The sequence below is a fragment of the Armigeres subalbatus genome, unplaced genomic scaffold (genome assembly GCF_024139115.2).
Source record: "Armigeres subalbatus isolate Guangzhou_Male unplaced genomic scaffold, GZ_Asu_2 Contig1204, whole genome shotgun sequence".
Taxonomy (NCBI): domain Eukaryota; kingdom Metazoa; phylum Arthropoda; class Insecta; order Diptera; family Culicidae; genus Armigeres; species Armigeres subalbatus.
In genome coordinates, this window is record NW_026941962.1 from 108,524 (window position 1) to 122,932 (window position 14,409).

General features: G+C 42.5%; 1 protein-coding gene across 1 annotated transcript in view; it reads right to left on the reverse strand.

The window, feature by feature from the left end:
- The window catches only part of LOC134202403 (uncharacterized), a 190,515-nt gene that overhangs the window by 74,439 nt on the left and 101,667 nt on the right, over positions 1-14,409 (reverse strand). The gene's annotated exons all lie outside the window — the stretch shown is intronic.

A 14,409-nucleotide genomic window follows, 5' to 3' on the forward strand; every position in this document is an offset into this window, starting at 1 on the left:
CCAGACTGGAACTGCAAGCGGCATTGCTAGGAGCTAGATTAATGCAATGTGTTATCGAGATTCATACCGTAGCTGTAACGAAACGATATTTGTGGAGCGATTCATCTACTGTACTGGCGTGGATACGAGCTGACCATAGGAGATAAAAGCAGTACGTAGCCTGTAGAATCGGGGAGATTCTCATATTAACTGATGCTAAAGAATGGAGATGGGTGCCGACTAAATCAAATCCGGCCGACTCAGCAACAAAGTGAGGAAACGGATTGTCTTTTGAAGCAACAAACTACTGGCTTAGAGGTCCGGATTTTCTTTATGGGGCCGAAGAAGAATGGCCCCGTCCTAGGAGTATTTATGCATTTAACTGCAGCGGTAGAAGAAGAATTACGGCCTTGTCATACACATCGAGCTGCAACTGTATCAGAAGCAATAATAGATTATCAACAGTTCTCCAAGTGGGAACGTTTACTGAGAACTATGGCGTACGTGTGCCGGTTCATCGAGAACCTGAAGCTGAAGAATATCCTTCAAGGGATACTCACTGCAGATGAACTGAAGCTGGCGCGGACAACACTCTTCCGATCACTACAATGGGAAGTGTACCTTTATGAGATGGCGCTTTTGTCTGTCAATAAAACGACTCCACTTGAGAATACAAGTGCCCTCCATGCATTGAATCCGTTTATTGACGAACAAGGAATTTTGCGAGTTGACAGCCAGATCAAAGCAGCGATTTCGTCGCGCTAACTTCGAAACAGTTGTGGTATCGTGTATCTCAACTGCGCCCAGCCGTTAAAAAAGTTATCAAAAACTGTCAACGGTGCAAAATAGACAAAGCAAAACCTTAGGCGGAACAACAGGAAGCGATTCAAGAAATAGATGAAAATCTAGCAGGTACTTTCACTAGTACAAAAACAAAGTGGATTTTCATAACACCTGCGGCACCCCATATGGGTGGAGCCTGGGAGCGCATGGTGCGCTCCGTAAAAACGGACATGTTTGCTGCCTATGACAAAAATCGTTAATTATCCAACGAAGTTCTTCAAACTCTAATAACGGAAGCGGAGGCTATAGTGAATAGTAGACCCTTGACATACTTACCTCTGGAATCAGCAGAATGTGAGGCAATTACGCCGAACCATTTCTTGCTATCATTGGGGAGCATCGGCGATACTCGTCAGACGGTGACCGGCCAGGATACGACAACAGAGGAACACAGGCAAGCAGCGGCAATCGTTGAGGCAACGTGGAACGCAACGCAACTACACCTTAACATCTTTTGGAAACGTTGGATTGTGGAATACCTGCCGATTTTGACGAAACGCACAAAGTGGTTCGGAGAACAAAAACCTATTGCGGTGGGGGACCTAGTCATAGTGATAGATGGAAACACCCGCAACGAATGGATCCGCGGGCGTAGAAGAGACCGAAGAATTCGCCGAGCTGTCATACAAACTGCGAGGGGGTTGATGTGAAGACCGGTATCTAAGCTCGCGGTATTGGACGTAAAGGAGAGTGGTTAGGATTGGTAAAACTGAACCGTTGGTCAGAATTACGGGAGGGAGGATGTTGCGAACTGAGTGCACTGCTTTTCAAGTTGATGTTCACTTACTACCTGTCAACGAGATAAGTCATCCAAAGTGCCACCCATCGGCGTAAATGATATTGATGAACTGTGCTGTTTATCACATCGAAGAGCTCGGTTCGTCCAAAAACGTGTAATGAACTAGAATTTAGTGAACTTAATACTGAACTTATTATTCTATATTTTAACTCTACAGTGCAAACTACCTTAATCGAAATCTATTATACTACCTTAAATGCTAGTATCACAGTGTATATCATAGCAAAATAAGCTTATCTATTCTTATATAAAACTATTCCTAACCTATAAATATGATCACAGCTAGCAGCTTACGTGCATTAATTTGAACTACACCGAAGAGTCATTGTAAAGCTCTAAACCGAATTATGTAAGTCATCCAATCATCTAATGTGAAAATATAATTTAAGCAAATACATTATTCCAGCTTGAAGCTTTAGCAGCATAAAACTGTCTTTGCTATCAGCTCGTAGACTCGGTGAAAGGGGCCCAAAGGAATTTCCGAAAATTTTTTTCTTAAGGAATGCCTAAAAGATTTAGTAATGGAATTTCCAATTGGCACAGCAAATGCTGGGTAAAGCGTACCATTGGTACTTCGCGTACCTGAAGGAATAAAATAGACCCCATCTCGCGGTCCTTAGCCTCTTACCCAGCAACTCCTATCCCTACCTCCTCGTGGTGCTGGCCGGGATACGAGCAACCTTGGGGAAGATCGGGTAACCAACCCCGGTGGGAACTATGGTCGTATGCTGACAGGGAAGGGGGGGTTTGCTCCTCTCCGGAGGTGCAAATCTTACTGAGCGTCTGTTCTCCATGTCAGGATCGGCTCACAACAGCGTCTGTTCTCCATGTTAGGGGCGGCTGATCATCATCCGAGTGCCAGCGAGGGACTCTAAGTGAAACTGTGCACCATGGTCCACCGGGAATAAGGAGGAATGGTCCTCCGGAAATTTAGGGGGTTTGGTGTCAGGCCCTGCAAGCCAGCCTTTAAAAAACATAAGCAACGAACAATCAACAAGAGAGTACGGACCGGAACCATTGGCGAAGACAACCGCGACGAAAAGGGACTAGCGATTGGGAACTCGGTTCGTGAAACTGCAAATCTCTCAAATTCATCGGGAGCACACGCATACTCGTCGATGTGCTCAAGGACCGTGGATTCGGCATCGTAGCGCTGCAGGAGGTTTGTTAGAAGGGATCAATGGTGCGAACGTTTAGAGGTAATCATACCATCTATCAGAGCTGCGGTAACACACACGAGAACAGCTTTCATAGTGATGGGTGATATGTAGAGGCGCGTGATCTGGTGGTGGCTGATCAATAAGAGAATGGACAGATTTCGGATCAAAGGCCGGTTCTTCAACTTCAGCATAATCAACGTCCATAGCCTACACTCCGGAAGCAACGATGATAATAAGGACGCATTCAACGTGCAGCTGGAACGTGAGTACGACAGCTGCCCAAGACACGACGTCAAAATCATCATAGGAGATTTGAACGCTCAGGTTGGCCAAGAGGAGGAGTTTAGACCGACTATTGGAAAGTTCAGCGCTCACCGGCTGACGAACGAAAACGGCCTACAACTAATTGATTTCGCCGCCTCCAAGAATATGGCCATTCGCAGCACCTACTTCCAACACAGCCTCCCGTATCGGTACACCTGGAGATCACCACTGCAGACAGTATCACAAATCGACCATGTTCTGATTGATGGACGGTGCTTCTCCGACATTATCGACGTCAGTGCATATCGTGGCACTAACATCGACTCTGACCACTATCTGGTGATGGTGAAACTGCGCCCAAAACTATCCGTCATCAACAATGTTCGGTACCGACGACCGCCGCGGTACGACCTAGAGTGACTGAAGCAACCTGATGTCGCCACTGCTGAAGAAACGCCGCCTGGAAGAAGCGGAGTGCGAGAAGATTGAACAGCAGTGCCATTCTCAAGAACACGCAAGTTCTACCAGAAGCTCAACGCATCCCGCAAAGGCTTCGTGCCGCGAATTGAAATTCGCGGGATAAGGATGGGAGCATCTTGATGGAATGAATCGAAACATGAATGAGTTCGTGGAAAGTTATCAAGCCGGCTTCGTTGACGGCCGCTCGTCAACGGACCAGATCGTTACTGTACGGCAAATCCTTCAAAAATGCCGTGAATACCAGGTCTCAACGCACCATCTGTTCTTTGATTTCGAGGCGGCATACGACAGTATAGACCACGTAGAGCTATGGAAAATTATGGACGAGAACAGCTTCCCTGGGAAGCTTACCAGACTGATCAAAGCAACGGTGGATGGTGTGCAAAACTGTGTGAAGATTTCGGGCGAACACTCCAGTTCGTTCGAATCGCGCCGGGGACTAAGACAAGGTGATGGACTTTCGTGCCTGTTGTTCAACATTGCGCTAGAAGGTGTCATGCGGAGAGCCGGGTGTAACAGCCAGGGTTCAATTTCAACAGATTCAGTCAATTTATTTGTTTCACGGATAAAATGGACTTCAGAGGTGAGCCAGCCTAGGGCTGCAAGCCTCTTTAATAAAATAATATAAAAAAAAGAAAAACATGGACATTGTCGGCCGAGCATTTGCAAAGGTGGCAGAATTGTACACCCGCCTGAAACGTGAAGCAACAAAAGTTGGACTGGTGGTGAATGCGTCAAAGACAAAGTACATGCTTGTGGGCGGAACCGAGCGCGACAGGGCCCGCCTGGCAAGCAGTGTTACGATAGACGGGGATAGCTTCGAGGTGGTCGTGGAATTCGTCTACCTTGGATCCTTGCTAACAGCTTACAACAAGATGGTTAGTCGTGAATTGTGAAGGCGCCACCGCACCAAAAATGTTTTATGTACACGACGCTAATAAGACCGGTAGTCCTCTAAGAACATGAAACATGGACAATGCGGTGTGTGGTGGACGGACGGTGTGTGGTGGCGAAGAATGAACCACGAGCTTGCCCAGCTCTACGGCGAACCCAGTACCCCGGACAGCAACCCTGCAAAGATGGTGTTTGCTTCCGATGCGGCAGGTACGAGACGGCGTGGAGCGCAGCGAGCGAGGTGGCAAACCAGTCGCAAAACGACTTGGCGAGCGTGGGGCGCATTCGAGGATGGATATGTTTATTGTGGTCTCAAATTGTTGATTCAGTGTTATCTGTTTAGATGTAAACTAATGACCCGTAACACGTTTACGTGGTATGTTACGGGGTACGATCTACCACGGTTACATTGCTAGCTACAGGCAAATCCTGACCCAACGAATACCTTCCTCATCATCCAACTCCGTGGTAATTATCAGGGTGTCGCTAAGTCGGTGGCCTCTCGTTACGCAAGAACCAAATCAACACTTCCTTCCTCTCCCTAGTTACGGTGAAGATGGGCGTGGCCAGGAGTAGTAATCCTCATGCTTCTGTTATTTTTGTTTAAGACTGGAATCAAGGACCACTCCCCTTTTTGGTTTCTGATAGCATTCTAGATAAGGATCTCAAAAGTAAAACATGAGTACCACTAGTGTCCAATCTACGAATTACACCGTAACAATGCTAATGCTAATGTAAACTAAATAAATGAAATGAAAAGAAATTTCCAAAGATTTTTTCCTAAAGGATCCTTTTAGTAATTCTTCCACTAATCCCTTAAGCTTTCGGAGATTTCCTTTTAAATTCCTTTGGAATTTCCTTTAACAGTCTAAGCTAAGCTAAGCTAAAGCTAAGCTAAATTCCTTCGGAATTTCCTTTAAGCAGTTTTTTTCGGAATCTCTTCAAAAAATCATTTAGAAATTCTTTTTGAAATCCTTGAAAAAATTCATTTGAATTTCTTTTTGAAATCCTTGCTGGAAATCCTTTCCGTTTAAAACTCTTCATAAAATTCCAGTAGGATTTCCATCTTCTTCATTGGCACTACACCCCCATACTGGGACATTGCCGCCTTGCAGCTTATTGTTCATTAAGCACTTCCACAGTTATTAACTGCGAGGTTTCTAAGCCAAGTTACCATTTCTGCATTCGTATATCATGAGGCTAACACGATGATACTTTTATGTCCAGGGAATTAGAAGCAATTTCCAAGCCGAAAATTGTCTAGACCGGCACCGGGAATCCCTTCGTCAATCACTAGGATAGCTAGGTGGTTGGCATCGCATCCTATTTACCGGAGTGTCTGGATCGAATCACGTTAGCAACCTTTGTCACAAAAAAGCAATAGAACCAAATGGCCGAATATATTTACGGTACATTGTGTGGCTCCTTTATGTGCGACTGCCAGACTGTCAGGACATTCTACGGAAAGAGGGGAACGTGCGCATAATGCTACACCAACAGCCCAACAGGTAGAGCATAAAAAGGCTATTCGTACCCAGACGGACGTGAACCATCGTATTATCGCCGACCTGAAGAACCTTTCTTCAGTGTCATTGCTCTTCAAAAACACTGAGCACCTGCTCAATGACGTAAAAAACGTGCTGGCTACGACCAACAAAAATAATTAAAGCCTACCCAGGTAACCAGTAAGCATTATATAAAGCATTTAAGTGGCATTATATGCGCCTTTACTGATAAACATTAAATGCCAATAAGCCATACAGTCGCCTTTAATGCAATTTTAATGCAGGTTTTGGCCCAATATATGGCTGCTTAAATGCTCAATCCTACTTTATCGATAAAGTAGAAATTTTGCTGAGTAGCATTTATTCAGCATCCGAAATGCTGAATAAATGCTTAACCTTAAAAACAAGATTTTTTTTTAAATCGCATTTTTCTTCTTTTTCTTTTTTTACATAGTTTTTATTTTCATATTATATCTTTATTTTATTTTTATATTTGAAATGGAACATAATTTTTTTTACTTTCTTCGAGCGGGATTCGAACTCGCGCTCTTGCCATTCGACGCTGTAGTTGTCATCGCCCTTACCAGCTGGCCCATAAGAGAGAGATGGTAGTGGAAATAATTTTGCCCAACATAAACAAAATCCCCTTTCAGGAACATTGAAACTTAATCTAACTCATCTCAGAATGCAACCGTCACAAACGTCATACCCAGTTGCAATGAAACAGCTACAGTAGTGCTGCTTTAATGCATCCATCGAAAATAGTGCAATGGAATAAAAAATGTAGCTAAACTATGTAACTAGTGATAGGGTTAGGTTAACGATAAGTACTCCTGTCAATGGTCGGAATGGTTCCATATTGGAAAACGTTCGACGTATGAACACTACAGGCCTTAAAGTGGCACTAATGTAGCTGTTCCATTGCACTTAACGAAAAACAACATTGTGCATTCAAAATGCTATTTTAGGACTATGCCTCTCATGATTGCTTTGAGAATGCTTATTTAGAACAGCCAGGTTTTCAAAATGCTTATATACAGCATGGAGCATATACAATGCCAGTATAATGCTACTATAGTGCTTACTTTAATGCTTATTGGTTACCTGGGTATGCATTTCGCTAAATGAACTTATGACGTCGTGTGACCTCGACAGTTGCCAACCTTTACACAATTGGAACCACAACCATCTTTCGCTAATAGTCAGCTGAATCAACAGCAACGGCAGCACCAACAACAACAGCATCAACAGTAGCAGCAGTAGCAACAAGAACAACCACCAAATCCCTGAAGACAATTTCGAACTATTGAGACCACCCATCAGGGTTTGAATCCAAAGGAGAATGAGAAAATCTCTCACTTATCATGTCTGTATACACTCTCGATAGGTAGCATACAGTGAGAGACGTTTTTCGGTAGCTGTTACGATAATGAACTGATTCGGGGGGCTACAACCCATGATAAATTTCTTTTAATAAGCCCCAATTGCGGGGGGCACCGGTTCTGATGATGCATTTCAACTTGTTTTACACAACAGTGCGAAACAAATATGGCCCAACATAAAATGAGCGAGAACAAAGCGTTTTATCAAACACCCTCGGTGGGGGCCGCCTATCCGAATCAGTTTTTTTTCCAACTTGTATACAAGTGCGATAGTTTTGTTTTCATGGCTTGTTATGATTCGAAGAGGTTTTTGCCTCTTGTTGTTGTTCGTTGTTCGTTATCTATTGAGAGCGATTTCTGCAAACCCTGCCAATCATCGTTCGTCTGACGCAGCAATCGACGGAAGGTGACACTCGGTTTCTAACAGCCAGACTACGTGACCTTACTATCATCAGGGTAGTTCGGTTGTATCTTGCGTACATGAATGACAAGCCCGGGGGGTAATATGTGCTGCATCGTGCCTCCTCAGCATGTAGTATGAAGCAAATGTAAATAAACAATCCCACAATTTTTTTGTTGGTCAGCAGTAGTGCAGGTTAGCTAATATCCTACAAGATTCCAATTCGAACGATGTTACACTTGCAAAGCGGGATGGCCCGCCTTCTCCAAGCGGCGAGGCCCGGATAATACATCTTAGGTAGGCTCGATTTGTTCGTGGATGACAGGCTTACTCCCCCCCTGGAGCAGCCCCCAAATGTATGCACCGATGGAATGACGCCAATCAGCATCAGGATGCTCCTTGCATCTGAGGGACTACCTTCGTCTCCTGAATATCTTTATCGCATATTCACCGAAGTACAATATGGGATTGGGCCAGCTGAAGCCTCAGCAGACCTACAGTCTTATAACGTAACGTCAATACCTGTCGAGTGAACGGACACATCGCTTGCAACAGCTAAGGGAGAGCTCAGGTTCCAGATTCCACTCTCCTTTCTCCAGAAATTTTCGCAAGTAATGACGCCTTTTTCAACTTAAGAAAGTAGCACTATTTCATTAGCTGCCAAAAATTTCTTTAAAATTTTAACAGAATATGACTAAGTTTTGATAGATTGTCAAAATTTCAATCGCATGAAAAGTTCAGCTAAAATGAAGGAAAAAAATAAAAACATTTTAAGCACATCTTTTCCAGCCATCGTTACAGTAGTCTGGAGTGGTTAGTATGGATATAAACAGCTTGAATAACTACATGATGAGTGATGACTATCAATTATAGCATCAACGAACACCACCCTGTTCTATTCATTCGTCGCAATACTGCAAGCGTGTGCACAAAGGTGATGCTAACGCGCTGCAACCAGCTGTTCATATTGTTGCGATCGCTATGGAATACAATGTAAAATGCTCCAGAAATTTGCAAAGAATCAATGTACCGTCATATCACAAAATGTTACAATCTTTTCGTTATCAACCATCTTTCAATTCGAACCCCCTTATTCATGTTCAACATAAAACCAAGCCCTCCATGCACAAGAAGACTGTCATAGCCCCCGTCAATGCGGTGCAAAAGCAACGGCCGCGATAATTGCCCAATGGACCCGTGTGCCCCCTCCTGTTGTCGTGTGCAGATATGTTCATGTGTAAGCCCAACAACTTTCCCAGCACGACTAACGACCGTCTGTGGTCGTCCATGTATCAAATTAAATGGCAATAAACACATTAATAAAAGGCCGTGTGAATACGGTCAGCGGAGTTACTCCCCCATTCCATTTGGATTACACTTTGCGACGGACGGGTGGATTTAATATACCCGAGCACGAGTAATGAAGACCGCACCGTGCAGCGCACGGCCGAGCAGCTAAATAAACGCGATAGATGGAATGGAAAATCGATAATTTATTTACAAACGGGATGGAAGTTGACTGCATTTGGTGCGAGATCGGTGCATTTGTGTGCTACTGAGTGTTAAGTGACACGGAGAATGAACAGGTTGATGTTGAAGGGGGCCAAAATAAATAATCACTAGGAAAAGCTTGATAGGAAATTGCACCGGGTTGAAATCGCTTGTCAAAAATGCATTTTATTGGCCTGTGGAGGCGCATGGTACATTGATGCATCCACATAATAAACTCAAACCATAATTCAATTAAAATCATTAAAAACGTATTATCAAATATAAATTGACAAAACCAACGCTACCAATTGTTTTCTGAAGAAAATGACGCAAAAAAATAGTTAGCTAGACATTGGTACAAGGTGCGCGAATTTGGGTCAAGTGAGTTTCGTCTTCGTCCCAGACGAGTGGCAACGGTTAGTGTCCTTCAACCGCACTTGTCACTAGTTGAGAGCTCACAGTTTTTCCATCCTCTTCGCATACAAGGCAAGCTCTAATGAGAAGCAAACAGACTATAGGTGTCCCCCTTTCTTCCCCCATCAAACAGTCTTGGCGAACAATTCCAACCCCCCATCATGGTTCGGTGTCCTCCTCACTGTCAGCTTTCATTATCCGACCTCTTACCCAAAAACCAAACAATCGAAACTGATCGCAATCATAATCACCATCTTACCAGTTTACGGACCAACGGTTTATGCAAAGCTAATCCGTACCCCCTGACGGGCTTCCCGTGCCACTGATGCTGTTCACCGCCAGCCCAACCATGGCTGACAAGTCCCCTCGAAGCTTGAACGATTTGAAACCCAAATCAATAAAGCTCAAATCCCTGCTGTGCTCAAATTGGATTGATTTTCCACATTTTTGCTGTTTCTTTTCTCTCTTTGAAATTTGATGGGTCTTTTTGAAGCTGATCCGAAGCGGAAAATTTGCGCCCCACGTTGTGGCACGGCTTATGTTTTGGTTTTTCGTCCATGGGCGGGCAGTGACATAGTGTTAGAGAGAGAGAGAAGCGGCGACTACCCGGAGTTTTTACCATTGCCAATTCCACCAGTGGCTGTGTTTCTTCGTCATAAGTCCACAAGGCGATGGATATGGCTTTTGATTTGATGATTGCAGGGATCTTGATGCCATCGAGCATCTAAAATAAAGTGCTCTGGGAGAGACGGTGATGGTTTGGTTTCGGGACGCAAATTGGATTTATTTGAGATTTTATTTTTAAATGGTGGGTTCAATTGTCGTTTTGGGTACAAAAGGTATGAGATCACGTATTAAAGCCGCCACGTGTTCAACTTGATTTTATTGTCGCTTGTGCCGTAATTCTTTTTTTTTTCATTCAGGCCATTGCACCGTGGGTAAAATGGTGTTTAGTAGGTTTAGTTAATACTACCTTTATTATGCAATTTAGCGTAATGGCGTCTTCGATAGACGTCTTCACGAGAGTTGTAGTAAAAATTCTCCTGAAAAACTTTGTCAAAGACACCAAGTTCGTAATTTCATGACTTTTGGAGATTTTTTGCTTTTTATGCCAACAAGCTTTGAACATGTTTGACGTACAAGCATACAAGCATATGGAGACGCATGGCGCATTTAGCCAACTCCTTGTGATGTGAGATTGATTTCTTTGCATAGTAGGAAATGGATTGTGATGAAACATTCCTTATAACTGATTACAACTCTACAATTCAGGTGTTAATTAGAATTTCATTACTTGAATTTTGCTGGCACTACTTTGCTGTACTAACAAACTGCCGTAATATACGTATACGCCATTATCCAAAAATGGCATTAACGAGTAGTACTCATGGTACTCTTTAACAGATAAATGAAAAACATGTATGTTGTAAAATAGCGCATACATCACTTTTTGAGATTACGGCAGTTTGTTAATGCGTGTGTGATTCACTGCCAAAATTGGCTCGTTGTAAAGTTGCAGTTAAATCAAATGGTTGTGGTTCTGCCAAAACGCACCAAGCGGCTTATTGACTGACTTGTGATATTTTGATCGTAAAAGTAAAACGGAAATCATGTCATATCAATTTATCCAATAAAACTATTTTTTTTTGTAATTCTAAATCGCAATAGCCACCAAACGGCATAACTAAAACTTTCTAGAAGATGGAAAAATATAGAATTGAAAATAAGAAGGATAAAAAAAACATTTTTAAGGGGGTGTCAGCACAAAACGTAAAAAATCTTTATAAGTAACGGAAGTATTCGAGTTTTTCAAAGTGGTGTATTCGACAAAGTTTTTTCAGTAGAGCTTTTGCTACAAATTTTATGAAGATTGTCTCGAAGACACCATTACGGTAAACTGCATTAAAAAGGTACTAATAAAATAAACGCGCTAAAAACACGACTTTAGTTGTTGGTCATAGATCAGGTTGGCCAAAGATCCAAAACAACCGGTTGGCATTCGAACACTTCCTTCGACGAAAAAACTAAAAACGCGTGGATTGCTAAATGAAACAACGACACTGTATTCTATCGTATTCGATCCACTCTACCGACTGTCGTAGCTATAGACGCGTCTGATGCAGGATATCGAAAGGATTTATTGTAACTGAATTTGTTTACTGATCTTCACAGAGATCACCTACCATGTTTGCAACACAATCATATCTTCCACTAGGGTGTTTTAATCGCTAGCTGAAGGCTAGTGATGAAGGAGTAATAGAACAAACTAATGTTATTTACTGGATAAGAAATCATAATTATTATTGGCGTAACTAGCACCGATGCCTAGGGGTGGCTATAGCTCCTTTATCTATATTCTCTATTTTGAACTTCCTTAAAAAATTATCGAACATTTTACAACCTCATTAAGTTATCTTAGTGGTAATGAGATAAATACAGTCCAGCCACTTAACGAAACTGCGGATCAATTAAGCTCATCCATATTTTTTCTTTTTTCTCGAGCACAGCCGATGCTTGCTACAACGACTAAAATTGATAGCGTATCAAATAGCGAATGAAAACATCCAGGAATTCTACGGAAACGTTCCAGGAGCTCCAACGAGAATGTTCCAGAGATTCCGTCGGAAATCCTGCATGAATTCCAACGTGAATGTTTCAGGGATTTCATAGGCAATGTTCTAGGGATGTAGAAGCAAATTGTAGGAGGATTCCAAAGCAATCTGTCGAGGGATCCCGAAGCAAATCGTCGGGAGGGACTTCGAATTAATCCTCCAGGGATTCCAAAAAGAATCCTCCAGCGATTCCAAAAGGAATCCTCCAGGGATATTGATTCAAATCATCGAAGGATTTTGAAGTAAATCGTCAGATAATTCCGAAGTAATTCGTCAAGGGATTCCGAAGTAAATTGTTGAGGGAGCCCGAACTAAATCTTCGAGGAATTCCGAAGCCATCAGTCGATGTATTCCGAAGAAATTCGTCGAATGATTCCGAACAAATTCGTCAAAGGATTCCGAAGTAAATCGTCAAAGGGATTCAGATCGTCGACGAATTCCGAAGCATATCGTCGAAGTATTCTGAAATAAATCGTCAAGGAATTCCGAAGCAAATCTTCTAACGATTCCGAAGGAATGCCGAAGCAAATCAACGAGAGATTCTGAAGCAAATCCTCCATGGATTATAAAGTTTATCTCCCACAGATTCCCATAGGTATCCCTCAACGAAACCGAAAGGAATCCAGTGTGAATTCTTTTGGATTTCATTGCTTCGATGATGCTGAAAAGAATTCTTCACAGATTCTAATGAGAATTTTTCTTGGATTCTGTTGATGATTCCTCTCGAATGCTGATGGGAATTGTGGAGATTATCATGCTGCTAGAGGCGGAAGTCTGCTGGAAAACTGTCACTCCAGTTCTCGATGGATGACCACATGTCTTTGACTGCTAGCGAGTACTACGATTGCTTTGATTGATATTTTGGTGGCTCTCCTCCGCTTATTTTTAACAGAAAATGAACGCCACATAGTCGCCTAAAAAAACATACCGCCAGAAAAAAAGCAACTTTGATATTTTTAAAAATTCGGCCGACACGTGGAGGATTGTGGCGATGAATGCTTAGGTAGCACGTGCTATTTGATTTTTCACATCTATGAGAGCCTTGGAAAATGACTGATTTTCACTGACACACAGAAATCTTTCTTAGAAAAGAGAAATAAGCTCGTTTGTCCTCCACTCATTTCATTAGGATTGGGTGAATATGGGAGATAACGCTTTTGTCTTCAAACTTTTTCAGTATATAATCCATTATGCTATATGCTGAAAATTTATATTATTGCTAACTTACTTTCCAAATTTTAGGGTGGCTAATTATTTTCTAGGGAGTGATAGCGATGGAGCGATGTAATCGATGTGCTCTAGGTACTTTCCGGAAGTGGAACGGCCCCCACAAGTCCACGCCAGTGTTCAAGAATGCTAGTGTTGACAAGTCACCCATAAGCTACTCCAAATTTGAAGACTTGCAGCGAAAGCAATTAAGACAGGAATGCACTACTTTCTGTGCCAAATTGCGGATTCGGAGGGGCCAAACTTTTTCGCGAACACAGGCCACCAGCAGTTGGGGCCCAGCGTGAAGATGTTTCAGGTGCTAGTGAACTAGAATGCGTTCTGATAAGATGTCTCGTGCTGGCAGGATAATGAGATGCTTCCTGTCATCAGAGATTACTAAGTGGCGTAGTCGACCGCCCACACTTCCATCAACAAGAATTGGTGCGAGATTTTTGAGGACGGTATGCGATCCGACTTGTCCATTCGATTCACGAATTACCTTGCCAAAGACGAATTTCGCGCCAACTCGACCAGCGGTTGGCAGCACCATCTCAGAATCGAATGAAACTTGGTGGGCATGAAGATATGGTATTTCTAAGCCACTCTGCATACTTAGTTTTTCAAAAATTGTCAAGAGTAACATTTGATGAGGGCCTAATTTTTTTTCATGGATTTTTTATAAATCGATGTAACTCTAAAATGACAAGACCTACAAAAAAGTGTTGTATGGCCGACTGTCGTGAAATTCTCAGAAGTTTTTTGGAAAAATATCCAAAAAATAAAATACCGATTTCTACACTGAAAAAAAAATTGTTTTAAAAATTAAAATCGATATTACAAAAAAACCTCATCTCAGAAATCGATGAAATTTTTTCTGCAGATAGGTATTTTAATTATCTAACTTTTCTGGGAATAATGTTCCTGTGACATATTTAAGGAAAAAAAGTTTTTCTAACAAAAACTTTTTTCATGTCAAT